The 16,031-nt window shown below is 36.5% G+C and overlaps 1 protein-coding gene across 3 annotated transcripts in view; it reads right to left on the bottom strand.

The window, feature by feature from the left end:
* The window catches only part of LOC149547763 (uncharacterized), a 104,526-nt gene extending 98,747 nt beyond the window's left edge, over positions 1-5,779 (bottom strand). The window contains exon 1 of one of the 3 annotated variants that reach the window (XR_016353918.1): positions 5,582-5,769. The gene's annotated coding sequence lies outside the window, so the exon portion shown is untranslated. Of the gene's footprint in view, positions 1-5,581 lie in introns of all 3 variants that reach the window. The other 2 variants (XR_016353917.1, XM_089791820.1) reach the window with 2 other exon arrangements.
* Between the last annotated feature and the right edge of the window lie 10,252 nt (positions 5,780-16,031).

Below are 16,031 nucleotides of genomic sequence, written 5' to 3'. Positions count from 1 at the left end.
TGATATGCATTTTAACCAATGTTTTACCTGTGTCGACATTTTTACCAACATTTGTTTGTGCCCATAAATAAGCGAGAATCAAAACTTGTGAAAACTTGGCCAGCAAAAAGAATGGTGAGTACTCTAGGAGTTAGCATCTATGGCTGAAAGGGTTAAGTCTGAAAGTGGCAAGTTTTAAGAATTCAATCCCGAATTTCTTCCCATTTCTACTCCCCCAATCAAGCCTTAGGGCGTGCAAAATGAAGAGCTTGGAAACTTTGAGTAATAATGTAAAAAGAGGTCAAATTTTAAATTGAACACTTATAAATTTTTGGAGTAACTGAAAATGCCCAAGAAGGGTCGGAATCTGACCCTAATTGGGAATTATTTCACATCCACAACAAAAGCCCGCCCAATCTAAATAGCAATTCCCTTTGCCATCAGTCAAAAAAATTATTAACACTTCAAATTTGGAAAAGGGTAGCTGTAAGGCTGAAAGTTGTACGAGTTGACCAAGCTTTTCAGGAGATTGCCCAAGAAGGGTCGGATTCCAGTCCTCTTTGGGGAATAATGACCAAACTATGAAAATCCTTGTCCTGCCATTTTAACCAAATCTTTGCTGCCTTTAAAAAAAATTGTAAGATTGGCAAAATCTGATAAATAAATGACTAATTGGCTCGAGTTAGGATGGGAAATGATTAAGTTTTTCAAGAAAATGCCCATGAGGTGTCGTAATCGAACCCTCTAGGAATTAATTCCCAAATCAAGCAGATTTCCAACCCTACTTTTTTGGCAAAATCTTTGATATCAATCAAGTTTGTGAAACAACTTTAGCAAGATATGGGAAGGAAACGAGGTAGAAAGTTAAAGTTTTAATGAAAATGACTAAGTATAGAGGAAATTGTTGAGGAACGATTGCAATCCGACCCTTTTTGGGATTTTTTTCCCATGATTGTCTAATTGCCGCCCTCCCTCTCTAAGTGAAAATGCCCAAAAATCAGGGAACCCACCCCACTTTGGGAAAAGTTTTCACATCAATGTTGAAATTCTGACCCTTAAAGCATGCCAAACTTCCCAACAGCAAAACACATTTCCATTGCAAATGTGAGGAAATTTAATAAAGGCAAGGTTCAAATCTGATTAAACTTCTGAAGGTAGGTCCAAGGTTGAAATTGGTGTCGAGGAATTTCCAAAGAGGGGTCGGAATCCGACCCTCTTTAAGAAATTTTCCCATCTCCTAATCATTTTCACCCAGCAGTTAAACATTGAATAATTTGCCACTCAATTGTAGCAGGTCAGCCTTAATAGATGGTTTGGAAACTCACAAAATAAGCAAAGCCCCATGATTAATTTAATTAAATTTTCATTGGCTAAGAAAGCCAAAGTTGGCCTTCTTGAGTGACGTCTCTATTCACATCCAAACCGCCTATATAAGAAAGCTCCAAATCATTTCATTTCCACAACAAGTCAACAGCAAGTCGAGCTCTGCCTATGCCTGCAATTTGTATCCCTATCCAACAGAAAATTACATCAAGATTTAAGCAGAAAATTCCCTCTGCAAATTGGTAGTGATCCCGTGTTCATTAGCAGCAATTTTGGTCCTTTGACGAGATGGCAGATCTAACCAGCAGCGAATTCTATTCCTCATCAAGCGATGACCTTCTACAAAAAGGACAGGTTTCGCTAAGATCAGAGATGGAAGATGAAGGATGAAAGGAAAACAATTCTGGGCATGTGATATATGAAAAGACTTACTTCCCAGATTTCAGAATAGAATTTACAAGGAAAAAGCTGGATCTCAAATTTGAAAGGATTCATAATGACAATAGAAAGAAAGAGGAACTAAAACAAACTTTATTCATGAGCATGCTAAGTCTTTCTTCATTTTTTGTTTCTTTTCATCATTATGTGATCTTAAGACTTCTTTAGTCTTTTGTCTTGCAAGATGCATTCAAATGGGGAAGGCTAAGATGCAAGTGGGATGTCTCAACATCAGGACTTCAAGTTCAAAGATGCAAATGAGAAGGAAAATCTGACATCAAGACCATCAAAGTGCAGGCCCAAATCAAGATCAAGATGGAAATCCAGGAAAATGAAAGCAGTTCAATCACATGAAAATATCATTGAGAAATTCGAAGACAACCACAAGTCCAAGTCCAACCATAAGAAAAACTTTCAGAAGAATGGAGAAAATTCAGAAAGATGAACAGTTCAAGAATAGGAGTCATCTCAATTACCCTCAAGAAACCTGGAAGAGTTAATCAAAGTTAGAAATCTTGAAAGTTGCTTTCTGACCGAGCAAGAAATATTTGCAGTTTAAACAGACAGTTCCAAAAGCTAAGACTCAAGGCACATGCACTTCAATAGACTTACAAGATAAAGGTAATGAGGTGGCATTGTTTAAAGATTGATAGCTGCAGGAGCTATTCTAGTTACCTGTGATGATTTTTCTATCTGGTACTATATTATTCATCAGCATTGTTGCATTCTTTTGGTTGCAACATATGGTCTTGCATGTGCCCATTATCAAGAAAGGCTTCGTATAGTCAGTTAAGTTCATATATAATATACTAGAAACATTGTATGTTTGGCAGAATTTCAGTTTCATCGAAGAGCCTTAAATTCTTGAGAACAGAAGCTATTGAATAGTCATGTGTTTATGTAGCTGCTGGCACATGAAGAGCCACATGGTTGTGTGGCTAATGAGTCCATTGGCACAATCAAGAACCACTGTTGTGTAACAGCGATCAGAGCATGTAGCATCTCAGTCAACACATGGAGAGTTACCATCTTTGAAACAGCACTTTATGGTAACTGTCATCTGTACATGTGAAGTGGCAGTCAGAATTCAATGCGGCCTTCATTCTTATTTATCGGCATATTTTAGAATCAGTTATCTTTGAGTTGTCTGCATTGCTTTGGGTGGTGTGTCACCATTCATTTGTGGCCTGATATCAGGGATTGAGGATTATTCTGAATTCCATTTTTAAGTGGTGTGTGCTCTTTGTGTATGTTCACCACAAGTATTCTCTGGTCATCATCGTGTGATGCATCTTTCAGTTATCTTGATCTAAAATTCAATGCTCAGGAGTTAAGCCCATGTGCGGTCTTGACTCTGGAATGCAGAATGATTTGACATACGACTGATTTAATCATCGTGATTATTCTGTTTGGGGGACAGTAATAGTTTGCCTAATATTAATCAGCAGTATAACATTCTCTGTGGAAATTATGTGACCATTTTTGTATGTGACATTTGTGATTCAAAAGGAGGGATATATATTTTGTGGATGTCTAATCCTGTAAGGACAAACTACTAGTATTTGTTATGTGATAACAGTCTTGGCAAATAAGTCTTTCATCTGTCTAAGCTTGTGAAGCTTTGTATTGAATCTCTAGATTATTCAATTAAGGGTCTACTTTGAGTGTGGCTGGTCCTTTCCCCTCGGGATGGAGAGTTTTCCCAGGATACATATTGTGTCTTATTGTTTCTTTTTCTGATGTTTTGCTGCTTATTTTCATTCATGGTCTAAAATATTAACACTAAGTTGTCTACCTCAATCAGAAGATTCTAAATTCAAGCACAGTCAATCAAATCATGTCAAGTGTCCAATTTTTTCATCGGTTGTAAAATTCATTGTAATTTTCTTATTGGCTCACGATGTGGTGCTCTCATGTAATTGATTGTACATTTGGCAACAATAATTAGGGTTTTGGAGGATTAATCACAGCCTTTGATCTTCAATTAATCTTGGCCGTTCATCATAATTGGACATCCATAAAAGGTCAAGGCCTTCTCATCTATAAGGAGTATTGTCTACTCCAATTAGAAGTTTCTAAATTCAAGCACAGTCAATCAAATCATGCCAAGTGTCCGATTTTTTCATCGATTGTAAAAATAATTGTAATTTTCTTATAGTCTCATGATGTGGTGCCCTCATGTAATTGGTTGTACATTTGGCAACCCTAATTAAGGTTTTGAAGCATTAATCATGGCCCTTGATCTTCAATCGATCTTGGTTGTTCATTGTAATTGGACATCTATAAAAGGTCAAGGCTTTCTCATTTGTAAGGAGTTAGAAAGTTAGATTCATTAGATTAGAGGAGAAGCATTAGAGAGCTAGAAGTAGAGTGGGCTAGCTAATGGATAATTCATTGTTGGTTCTCGTGGTGAATTACTTAATATTGCTTTGAAGTGTTACATGGTTTCGTCAATCTTTCACTAGATTTTTTTCATGTTGAAGTAGTTTAGTTGAATGGAAATAATTTGGATGTTCACTTGATTGACTCAAACAAATCCAACGACTAGCTTCTACTGATGGGAGGAGTTTCTTGAGTGGTAAGTTGATGACTGAAAGCACTTAAACTTCAATTGATATTCAATCTTTAGTTTGCATCCATTTGATGGGATTGGAGAGGAGATATTGATTTGAAAACCATTAAGTGTTCCTTAGAAGCTTACGCTAGGTAGCTGGAGTCGTTAATTATACTACATCCAGTAAACTCTAAGTCATCCATAATTCCTTACATTCCTAGTTAAGAGTAAAACAAATAGAAGCCTCTAAGTCATCCATAATTCCTTACATTCCTAGTTAAGAGTAAAACAAATAGAAGCCGGCAATTTTAAGTATTGAAAAGTTGAAAAACCAAAGCTATATTTTCATTCTACATTGTGAAGCCAGATCTTTACAAGTGTAAGAGTTGATATCTAAGAATAGCATAAGTCCTACAATGACAATCTTACAACCAGCATATCACATTATAAAAGTGAAATCCACAATTAAGAAGGATCGAGGATCCTTGAAGCCATTGCATAATCTTACTTTGCAAGCTTAGAATTAGATGACCTCATATCAAGAGGATTGAATATTTAATGTTTCACCTCGAAACAGTGAGTGTTTGATTTTGCTTGTTATAAGCTCGATTTTGCTTATTATAAGCTCACATCAACACTTGCATTCCATATTAACCTGAGTACTAGTGACTTGGCTCAAGTATGTGACAACGTAATTTAAGTTTGTGACAACGTCCTAACTCAAAGATTCTGATGCAAATTAGTTTCCAACTTTATGATCTGTTGAAATAGACTTTTGCTTGGTACATTGGATCAATTACGAACTGCGCTTTACACAATATGATATAAGCTTACATCATATTCTCTAAAACGATCAAATATAACATTCCCCGCATTCTTAATATTTGTAAACCTGAACCCTGCCCGTTTGGTTGCAGGCATAGGAATGGAGAATAGAAATGCATATTGGAAATAGGAATGGCTATTCCAATAACAGCTATTTTTTGGAATGGGTATAAGCTCATTTTAGAAGCAAAATGAGAATATGTATTCATATTCCCTATTCCAATTGATGAACCAAACGGAAAATAGGAAACGTATTCCAAATTTTCTATTCCTATTCCAGCAACTGAACAGGCACAAATTAAAACTAATTCTGCCCTCAGCTGCCGGTGGTGTTTCGGTAAGACTGCAGTTAGTATGTAAATACGTTGAATTCAGGATAATTTTGCTACAAAAAATTCTAAGTAACTTTCAACATAATAGATTCTTCACAGAGCGATATTCATAGTAGAAAAAATCACCTACCTTAGCGTTGGTGTGCTGGAAGTGGCTTTTTTAGTTGCCAGGACAGGCGAGCATTACTTTCGGATCCAACCCTTGTTCAATGAACTGCTGCACTATAACAACTGTAATCAAAATCTTGTTTTGAAATGTACGCGTCATCTCGTGCAACAGCCACGTAGTGACAATGTGTAGGACATATCTGTTTAAAGGTGTTTTATGTGACAGGTGCGTCTCCTGCAATTTTTCCTTAAAATCGTGGTGTGCAAGGGAGAAAAGATTTTTACTATTTTAAAATTTAATTCTATATTTTTCTATTTCTTTTATAAAAAATTAAATCGTTATATTTAAAATTTATTAAATATAATTTTTTATTCTTTATTATATAATAATTAAAAGATATTGAAATAATAAATATAAACTTTAAAAAAAAAAATTGCTTTTTTAAATATTATTTCACTTTCAGAATTTTAATAACTTTTAAATTATGGTCTATAGTTAAGATAGTATAGATAATAAATTATATATTTAAAAAATTAAGTTATATTTGTATTGTATTGTTTATATTTTTAACAATATAATACAATCTAATACATATATGATATTTATAAGTTTAAGTTATATGTTTTTTATTAAAGAACAAACCAAAAACTAGGGGGATAGCCTTTTACAATAGTGGTGGAACAACCATCAAAAACCTACTAGTAACATCACAAAACTAGCTGGCAACCAGCACACAACCAAATAGTCCCCCTAACAGCTCATATCAAAAACATCATAAATAGTATACCAAAATATAGAGTTACTAGTATTCCTACTTTTAAAACCCGCAAAGTTTACCAAATTAACAAACTGCACATAGGTGTTCATTGCATCGTACCACCTATAGCCCATAAACAAGTTCAACATAAAAAGCAAAACCATCAACAGCAGATGAGGAGAGACCAAAAGAGGACCAAAAAAGAAACAACAAAAACCAGAAAGCCATTAACTAGCCTCTTTCTTTTTTCCCTTCCCAGCCATGAGATTCTTGGGCCAGTCAACCTCAAGCAAGCTATAAAGAAGCTTTGTGTCCTCCTTTCCAAGGTTCTCCTCCTCCAAGTTATTAGCCAATAGTTGAAGAGTGGTCGTCGCTGTGTGTGTCACTCTGAGAGTGAACTTGGAGAAAAGGTCGAAACCCTCTTCTAGCGCCATGCACTTATCCATCAGCTCCTTGTGTTCCTTTCAGGTAACAGGTTCATTTTCCTTGTTTTTCAGCTTGTTGGTGAACAGATTGTCCTTTCAACTATTTAACAAATTCACTCTATGCCCAAGGTACAAAAATTACAAAATGTCCACAATAGTTGAGAAAATCTCATGTTATTCGATTTTCTCTTTGAATTTTAAAGGTATATCTCTCTTATGAAATTTGCAATGAATTCAAAATTATCTTTGCACTTTTACCAGAAAGCACGTAAGGATCTCTCACTTACTCTTCGGTACTAGGGTAAGAATCAATACAAACAACAAAAATAAACATTCATTGAACCATACTTCCACAAAATATCTACTTTAAAGGAATGAATAACACCATAAACTGGTTTTAATCATTCAAACACCTTAATTGAAATGAACTTACAATAAGAACAACAATCAAATATCTTGAACCAATAAACTAAAGTTCACAAAGTAACAGTGATCTAACACTTTGAACACCAAGTTTCTAAGTCGAATTCAAGATGCTATATATATATATATATATATATATATATATATATATATATATATATATATATATATATATATATATATATATATATATCCTTCTTCATGCACACAGTCATTCAAAAAGTAAAACATCCATATACTATCTTTTGATTACTGTCTATAAAGTATCTACTTATCAGATTTTTTAACTATCTATTTCTAAACTTAATCAGTTCAATACCCCAACATTTATAGTTACATTACAAAATCTGAAAGGCCTCCATCAAAACCCAGCATTTCAGTTAAAACAAGAAACAGTTACGAACAAGCAAGCAGTTATAAAAAAGTGTCAAAATGTAACTAAAATGACATCTTGTTCAAGCCTCGCCACCAGTCTTCTCTTCCTCACACACGGTCTGACGCACCGGCTTCCAGCTTCTAAAAGTGTTCATGAACTCCTATAGGGCATGGGAATGTGGGTTTTGCAGACTCAACAACCTGGCCCTACACATGTCCTTTTTCCATTTGAACTCCTTTATCTTCAAGCTCTGACGTGGCATGAGGTTCTTGTTGAGATGTAACATCGACTCAATGTTCGCCAACGCAATGAAGTCATTGGCACTTGGTGATTCATTATCCCTAATCTGCTCAACAGCTTCATTGAAGCTCTTAGTTAGTGTCTCAAAATCCATATTCTCATCATCAAAATGCAGAATTCCTATTGGATTTACTACTTTCATATCTTTAAGGAGTTCTTCATGCATTCCAGTGACTTTGTTCTTAATGCTCTACACTTCTTTAATTGCCTCCTTGTAAACTGACTCCTTCTAACTCATGTTGTTTTTCATGATAAACAACATGCAGGGATCTACATTTTTCGTAGGATTCTCATTCATAAACTTGAGCACCCCAAACCTCTTGACTTTAGTTACTTGAAAAAAAATTGCTTGACACTGGCTTTGCTCTACTTCTCACCCAGGAATCAAAGTTTGAATCTCTCTGAGCAGTGATTCCCCTTCGACATATATATTTACGAATTCCAAAATAAATTTATTACCTTCTTTAATGATGACTTCCACCCAATCCTTCATGGCATCTGCTAACAACTTTCCTCTTTGCATTTGCTTCATTAGCTATTGACTTCCAGTAGAATTCAGGTCGAAAGCTTGGGGGGCTTGAACAACTGGCAATGCATTGAGATTCATCAAGCTATCGATATACATGACCATAATCATCACCATGCCCTTAAGTTCCTTCTTCTCTTTGCTATCCTTCTCAGATTGAGTTAACATGTGGTCAGAAGAGAATTTGAAAAAGTGATTACCAGTGTTTCTATTAGTGGTCCCTAATTCAACCGAGGTAACTTTGAAACCTTCATCGTCAATATCTTCGAACTCCATTTTCTACTTGTATGTGGCTATATCAGCAATTATCTTGCCCATCACTAGGTCCTTGGTCAGGTGGGCATGTGTCTTCAACTTCTTAACCTTTGAACCCCATGCAACATATTTAGTTACAATGTCCTTCATAGGTGATGTAACCGGTTGTAGACTTCTTTTCTTGTTGATTGTGTTGGATAACTAAGCAGGGATAGCAAGGCCTACAAAAATTGCCTGGGGATCTGTAGTGGGAGTCATAAAATTTGGTTGATCCACCTTAGGAGCCTCAATGAATTGTACATTGCCATTAGCGCCATCTGAGAAATTGAAACCATCAGTTGAATCCTACCCCTAAGTTGACATCTTCTCTATTTGAACCTTGTGTTACTTAAGGGCCTCGGATTCAGCCTGAGACCTAGTCCTAGGAGCCATGTTTTGTGTATGGATGGGTGTCCTCCTCTGTTTACCTCGAACCAACTCACTACCTACAACAAGAGAGGAAAGTGGGATGTCAGAAGATGATGGTTCAGAAAAAGAAACCACCCCTAAAGAGGGTTCATTGACATTCTTCTTGTTCTGCTTCTTTAGCCAGTCGTCAGTGTAAGTAAATATAAATTTAGCTCTTAGATTTATATCCTCTTCCTCATCCTGGTTCCAATCTACTACCAGTGACTTTGATTCATGAGATTCTTCCCAGCTTGGTTCAATCATATCAGAACCATCCTCAATCACCCCCTTTGTTTTGAACTTCAACCTCAGGGAACCAATTTGCTGTAATGTTAACCTTGAATGATCTCTCCTCAAAACCTCCTCTTCGTCTTTACAATCTTTCCAAAGATCTTCTAACTATGGGGTTGTTGATGAGTGGCCTACAAGCCCAAGAATCTGAACTGCATATCCCTTACTATCAAAGTTTCTTCTACTATGATAGGAACCAAAATTGAATCCAAGTAAATTGCTTCCAATAATAGAAGCGTTAGTCATACTATTACAAAACAGAGAGCCCAACTTAATCGGGAAGGTTGTCTCCCAATCTTCCTATGGTAAATTATCCTTAACAATAGAGAATAGTTGCCTGTAAATCTTAGTTAAAACAAAGCAATCTAAAGCATATCACAGAAGTTTTACAGGTTCCTCTTCATATCCACCTATTCTCAAGTAAGTGAACCTGGGAAACTATATGAAATAACTTATGTATTGTTGAATCAACCTTTGAGCTTCGGGAGACAACCTAGGCATTGGTGCTTTCTTCAAGGTTGTATGCACATTTTCAATTAACACATCATGAACTTTCCTAAAATTCTCTAGTAATTTATCCTTTTGCAGCAGAGGGCAATATTGGTACACCATTATTTCTTCACTCCAAACTCTGTGAGGAAGACGGGTAAGGTTACAAATACAAGCAATACAATAAGTCAAGTAGGAAGCCATATAGAAATTTTCTCCAAACTCTTTGGCATGCTTAAGCTGTGTCCTTAGTGAACTAGTGATAATCTCCACCCAGTCCATCCATTGTTCTCCCTTCAAAATAATTTCTATATATCTGTACATTCATTCCTCAAAGAGGAGAACATCAACAGAACCTTTGACTCTATGCAATAACACCACAAGGTCTTGAATATGAAGTTTAAGGTGATCTTTAGTGATAACTTTGGGTAGCCTAGAACCTCTGCCATACATGGTCTCAGTCCATTTCCTAGCCAAGGTATTGTGAAAGTGGTTTGGAGTTTCTTGATATTCGACCTGGGCTTGAATAGGGGAGAATGCGACAAAAGTGCCCTTTGGCAAACGCAATACAAAAGCAATAGTTTCTCTCAAAATTGAGATCACTGTTTCACCATCTTTTCTTACAATACATTCACTCCTAACATCATAGTGGTCAATACACATTTGGAGCAACTCAAGACTCAACAAAGGTGGGGGAAAAGCTACAGCTTTAAGTAGTCCATTAGTTAGAACCTGCATGCACCCTTTCAATTTTTCAGCATACCCAAGGAAATTCACTTGCAAATTCTCTACCTTAACACCCTCTAAATTTGTACCACTTATGACAAGCTTTCTACATTCCAAGCTTGAAACATTGCCAAAGAAATGCAAAACAAACCTCATCCTTAGTCAAAATAGTAAGGCCTCAAATTGATTTTCTTGGAAAATACAGAGATTACAGAATTAAAACAAGAACTCCTATGTTTCTCACCTGTGATTTGCTGAAAAACAACGATTTTCCCTTCCTTCCTTAATAGTTTCTTCTCCAACTTTTTGCACTATAAACAAAAAAAGAAAGCCTAGCTCATTTTAAGAAGGAAAAACACTTACGTGCAGAAGTACATGCTCATTATTAGGCATTAATGACAAATCACTCCTTGTTAAAGATCACACATTCAAAAGCCTTGTGATACAACCATTACATTTAATAATTCCCCTTTTCCGCTATATCAATAATGATTAGCTTTATTGCAACATCCAATCTCTTTTTCGACCGAAGATTTTTCACTTTTCTCATAATGATGATTTTTGCATTGGGAATAAAAATGTCCTTTAAATCATCACTCTCTGACATAACCATCAATGCCTTGCGAAATGATAGCGCATTGTACACCATAATCCAATTTCACCAAGATGCCTTTGTCATTGAACAACTTTGAACTACTTTGAACCAAGGTTCAAAGTGGTTCAAATTGATTCAGAAGAACACCATGCCGGATGAGCGCACACTTCCTGCAAGAAAACTCATTAGTGTAAAACCTTTGGTTGAACTACTTTGAACCGGAGTTCAAAGTGGTTCAAAAGAAGGGACTGCGATAGGAAGCTTTTGGGATTTGCACAACGCTTCAGACGATGATAAATATGTGAAGCAATGAAGGGAAGACTTTGAAAATCTAAGGAAAAAGCTTTAAAATATGGTGACTCATGGACAACTAACACAACTCTAGTGTCCTGCTACTATTCTCTAGAGGGTTCCGCTTCACCTACACATCAGAAATGTTAGCATGGCCCTTTAGGTTCTCCTGGCCCTCTTTACCAATCAGGGAGGAAATAGTTTCAAGGGAGACATTGGTGGTATTAGGGTGCTCTTGTTTGATAGCAGAAGGCAGGGTGATGGTGGCAGAGACATGTGTAGTGTTGAGGGAGGGGTCCCTATTAGTGTTGTCTACCTCAAAGTCTTGGGTACCATCAAGGGTATCATCCCATTTCTCTAAATCTTTATCTATCTCCTCTTTCCCCTTATCTATATCATCCCCCAAATTCTTGTCACTCTCCCTAGAGTTGGTATCATGCTCCTCCTCATCTTGAGAGCGATTGGCCATTTGTTTGTATCAAGCCCTAGTTTTAGCAATTCTTCCCAACCTTCTTCTACCCCCACTAATATCCTCATTAGAGTCACCAATTTCAACCTCCACCCTCTTGTCCATTTTAATTCTTTTATTGTGCTCTGGCTCAAGGGTCAGAATTTCTCTTCAAGAAGTGGTGGGTTATGCATTCCTCTATTTTCTTGCATAGATAATATAAGTTGGTGAATGGTACATCACACCTTTGAAGGTTATCAGTTCCGAGGATTTTACCATGCATCATCATCCACCACAAGAAGTTTACTTTTGGAAGTAACTAACTAATCCATATCTTTCTCCAGCTTATCGTAGTCTGGCCATTTTCAAAGATGAGACGGTAGGCAGACTTGACTGAGAACTAACCATTTGTTTGCCTATCCCACACCACCTCATCCATCTAATCATGCATAGGAAGAACATAGTGGTAGATTAGATCCTCCAACCTTTAATTAGGGAGTCCTCCCTATTTGGTATATCCAAAGTGGATAATTCTTTCCATTTCCCATGATCATTAATATAGTCCACCACCTTCATCACCATCATTCTTTTTAGAGGTTCCTGTAGGCCATTAAATTTGCTGCAACTAAGAGGTTTCCCCCCATCCAGTTATCCTCCTAGAATCTGATTCCTTTTCCATTCCCAACTAGCCATCTCACTCATTTTCTTAGAAGGAACCTATTTTTGAGGATGTTATTCCAAATCTTAGACCCACTAGGTAGATCATTATTAAGGAGGTTATATCTAAAGTGAGTGTTGGCAAGGTACTTATCCTTCATAATTCTTCCCCAACCAATTTCATTTTCCACCAGTCTCCACCCCACTTTTGTGAGTAGAGCCTTATTCATATCATTCACTCTTCTTATACCCAGCCCCCCTGTATCCTTCAGTTTGCACACAGTTTCCTAATTCACAAGACTCTGTTTATTCTTCTCCTCCATGCCAGACCAAAGGAAGTTCCTTTGCACTCTTTCGATTTTTTTTGCCATATGTTGGTTGATCTTGAAAATTGAGAGAAAGTAGATGGGAATTCCATGGAGCACTGCACCTAGGAGTTGTAGTTTTCTCGCATTGCTAAGCAACTTGCCCTTCCACCCAACAAGCTTCTTTTGCATTCTCTCTAAGAAAGTGTTCCAATAGTTGGTTGAGACTTCTTTCGTGGTTAGGGGGATCCCGAGGTATGTGCCCGAGAGATTCTCCAATTGATAACCAAGGATATTTTTGATCTTCACCTGCAAAACCTCAGGGGTGTTAAAAATATATATCTTTCTTTTAGCTAGATTAATTTGCTACAATTCTCATAGTTGGAGAGGAGGTTCCTCCAAGCTTTAGCTTCCTATATTGAGGACTCACCAAAGAGGAAGGTATCATCCACAAATTGTTTGATAACCTCAAGCATCAGTGTAGTAGTTGGTTGAATACCTTTTAAGTCACCCAACATAGCCAAACTACAAATTGCTCTCCCTAACACTTCAGTCACCATGATAAAGAGGTAGGGGGAAAGAGGGTCCCCCTAACTTAAACCTCTACCCGCCTCAAAGTTTCCCTAGGGGGCTCCATTGAGTAGAACCTCAAACTAAGTAGTTTCCACCATAGTTTTTACTAGGTTCACAATTTCCTTTCTGAACCCAATTTGTTCCAAAACTTCATAAAGGACGGTCCAATTTACTTTGTCATAAGATTTAGATATGTCTAGTTTTAGAGCCATGCCCGAATTTTTACTTTTCTCCATGGAGTGGATGATCTCATGGGTGGAAATCATAGAATCTAGAATTTGTCGACTAGGGACTCCCAATAACCTTATCCAGGAAGGGTTTAATCCTATTGACCAACACCTTGGAAAACACTTTATAAATGGTATTGCATAGGCTGATTAGCCTAAAATTACTTAAATTTTTGGGGGATTGAATTTTAGGCACCAGAACCAAGAAGGTTTTATTGATCCTTTTTAGCAATTTCCTAGTTCTAATGATGTCTCTAGTGGCCCAAATTAGCTCATTTTTTATCACTTCCCAAAAAATACTAGAAGAAGGCTGGCAAGAAACCATCTAGGCACGGGGCCTTGAAGGCTTTCATAGAGAAAATAACATTCTTCACTTCCTCTTTCGATACTTTCTCCTTTAACTTATCATTTTCCTCCATCCCCAACACTTTTGGGATATTATTGAGCAAACTTCTCCTTATTACATTGTTGCATCTTCTATCCTCCTTTTTATAAGCATTCGTGAAGAAGTCCACAACATGTCTACCCATGTCCTCCTGCTCCACAAAGTCCTTCCACCATCCTCCACCAAGGAGGTGACAGTGTTGTGTTTTTTATGTTTTGAGGCAGACTTATGGAAAAAAGAGGTGTTTTTGTCTCCTTTAGTCAACCTAAGTAATACAAGACCTTTGCTTCCAAAAAATCTCCTCCTTAAGATTAGTTTCCTTCCACTTCCTCCTATAGGTCTCTTCCTCCAATGTGGTTGCTTTAGTGTCATCCTCTACTGCCATGATAATTTGTAGCCTTTTGAGCTCCTCCTCAACATCCCGCTTTATTTTAAACACATCTCCAAATGATCTTTTACCCCATTCTCTAGTGTTCTTTCTTACATTATTCAGTTTCTACATCAAGTGGAACATAGTCATCCCATCCACTCTTATACTCCACCATTCTTCCACTTTATTTTTGAAGTTTGGGTGAGATTGCCACATAATTTCATACCTAAAGGTTTAGGTCCACTCACTAGGTCATTCACCTACTTGAACAAGATCGGGGAGTGGTCTGAAATAGTCCTTGAGAGATTCACCAGGGAGGAGGGGATGATGTGGGGCCAATCTCCTGAGACAAGTAGCCGATCCAACCTAACCTGAATCAATTCCTAACCCTTCCTATTGTTGGACTAAGTAAAAGGATTTCCCTTTAGGTCCACATCTAGGAGGTCATTAGTGTTTATGAACTCTAAGAGGTCCTGCATACTTTTTGAGAAGTTGGTTATCCCCCAAAGCTTTTCTGAGGGGTATAAGGGGGTATTAAAGCCTCCCATACACATAAGACTCTTGTTCTTCATAACTCCCATCTCTATTCCAATCCTATCCAATATAATATACGATTTTGGAGCATTAATCATGTCCCTTGATCTTTAATTGATCTTGGTTGTTCATTGTAATTGGACATCTATAGAAGGTCAAGGCTTTCTCATTTGTAAGTAGTTAGAAAGTTAGATTCATTAGATTAGAGGAGAAGCATTAGAGAGCTAGAAGTAGAGTAGGCTAGCTAATGGATAATTCATTGTTGGTTCTCATGGTGAATTACTTAATATTGCTTTAAAGTGTTACATGGTTTTGTCAATCTTTCACTAGATTTTTTTTTTCATGTTGAAGTAGTTTAGTTGAATGGAAACATTTTGGATGTTCACTTGCTTGACTCAAACAAATCCAACAACTAGCTTCTACTGATGGTAGGAGTTTCTTGTGTGGTAAGTCGATGATTGAAAGCACTTAAACTTCAATTGATATTCAATCTTTAGTTTGCATCAATTTGATGGGATTGGAGAGGAGATATTGATTTGAAAACCATTAAGTGTTCCTCATTAACTTTCACTAGGTAGGTGGAGTCATTAATTATACTACATCTAGTAAATTCTAAGTCATCCATAATTTCTATTTTTAACAATATAATACAATCTTATAATAATAGTATAAGATTTTATTATATGTTAAAATAATTAGTATAATATATTTATTACTCATATTTTAAACAACATAATACAATCTTATACTATAAGTTTATTTATTTTAATTCTAATATTCTCTTGATAAATAGGCAAGAGCCTACAACACAATGGTAAATTGTGAACCTCTTAATTGGGAGGTCTTGGGTTTGAATCTACTCAAGCTAAACTAATACAACAAATAATAATAATTAACTTTGGCTTTGACATCTAACAATCTGGTTTCAACCTGATAAAAACCATAGTATTTATTGAAAAAGAGTGAATAAATACTATAGTTAAGGTTTCATAATTTGATTGATTTTATGTTTGATGCTTTGAGTAGTTAATTGATTTTAAATGCCATATTTTGATTAATAAGTGGAAGTTA

Source organism: Cupressus sempervirens, chromosome 7 (genome assembly GCF_028749045.1).
Source record: "Cupressus sempervirens isolate cs-2001-9-10 chromosome 7, ASM2874904v1, whole genome shotgun sequence".
In the NCBI taxonomy this organism is placed as follows: Eukaryota; Viridiplantae; Streptophyta; class Pinopsida; order Cupressales; family Cupressaceae; genus Cupressus; species Cupressus sempervirens.
This window is presented reverse-complemented; position numbering and strand designations above follow the sequence as displayed.